The sequence below is a fragment of the Meleagris gallopavo genome, chromosome 30, assembly GCF_000146605.3.
Source record: "Meleagris gallopavo isolate NT-WF06-2002-E0010 breed Aviagen turkey brand Nicholas breeding stock chromosome 30, Turkey_5.1, whole genome shotgun sequence".
In the NCBI taxonomy this organism is placed as follows: Eukaryota; Metazoa; Chordata; class Aves; order Galliformes; family Phasianidae; genus Meleagris; species Meleagris gallopavo.
Genome location: NC_015040.2, coordinates 167,506 through 168,808, shown reverse-complemented (window position 1 = coordinate 168,808; position 1,303 = coordinate 167,506).

The window sequence follows — 1,303 nt, the reverse complement described above, 5'->3', positions numbered from 1 at the left end:
ATACCTCACGTGTCATGGCTCTTCTGCCTCCACATTGTTTGGGTCCTGGCAGTTTTGTCTTTAGACAGGGACTCAGTCGAGGCTGTACACCCAGAGCAGGATTTTCCAGGTGGCGACTGGTCACCAGTGCTGCCCCCCAGGGCTCAGTACTGGGGCCACTGCTATTGAACACCTTTATCAGCGATCTTGATGAGGGGACTGAGCGCACCCTCAGTACGGTCACAGACCACACCAAGTTGGGAGGGAGCGCTGATCTGCCGGAGGGGAGAAAGGCGCTGCAGAGGGACCTGGATAGAGTGCATCGATGGGCCAAGGCAAACTGTGTGAGTTGCCATAGGGCCAAGTGTCGGGTCCTGCATTTTGGCCACAACAGCCCCAGGCAACCCTACAGGCTTGGGGAGGATGATTTAGTGGTGAGTTGTTAGTTAGGGTAGTATGGTTAGGCTGAGGTTGGACTTGATGATCTTGAAGGTCTTTTCCAACCTGAGTGATTCTATGATTCTATATTCCTGTGCACCCCGATCAGGTCCCGGAAGGCCACTATAAGCTTTCCTCAGAGCTTTCTCTTCTCCAGGCTTTTCTAGCCCCAGTTCTCCATCCTCCAAAGCAGAAGTTGAGCAGAGGAGGCGGGAGACCAGCATGGCTAAGCACGGATCTGCAGCTTAAACTGAGGGAAAAGAGAGAGATGTACAGGAAGGGGAAGCAGGGTTCTGTAGCCTGGGAAGAATATTGGGACGTTGTCCACATGTGTATAAAGATGATCAGGAAAGCCAAGGCACAGATAGAGTTGAACTTGGGATAGGATGTGTAAAATAACAAGAAGGGGCTCTACAGGTACGTAGGCAGGAGGAGACAGATCAAGGAGAGCGTTACCCCTCTGCTAAATGAGGATGAAGAACTGGCTTCCTTGGACAGGAAAAAAGCTGAGGTGTCGGGGAATGGCTGTGAGAGCAGGGCGGACATGAGGCTGTGTACGAGCATAACTATTGCGGCAGCACAGGGTGCATTCTCATGAGAAAGCATTAGGAGTTAAGATAGGAGACACAACATCCTTGGGCAGCCTGTAAACAGCAGGCCTTAAACAGCAGGCCTACATCCGCAGCTGTGCTCTGTGGATATGTGGGGGGCCGATGAGCAGATGAGCTCAGTGGCAGGTGTGAATGCTGGCTGAGCATTGGTTGAAGCTAGGCAGCCCACCTAGACGCCCACCTTGTGCTCCAATAGTAGGTGAACACATGTGTATTAGAATCATATATAAACTCTGTGTGTGCAACAATAAAGTGAAGCTTGATCACTCATATTG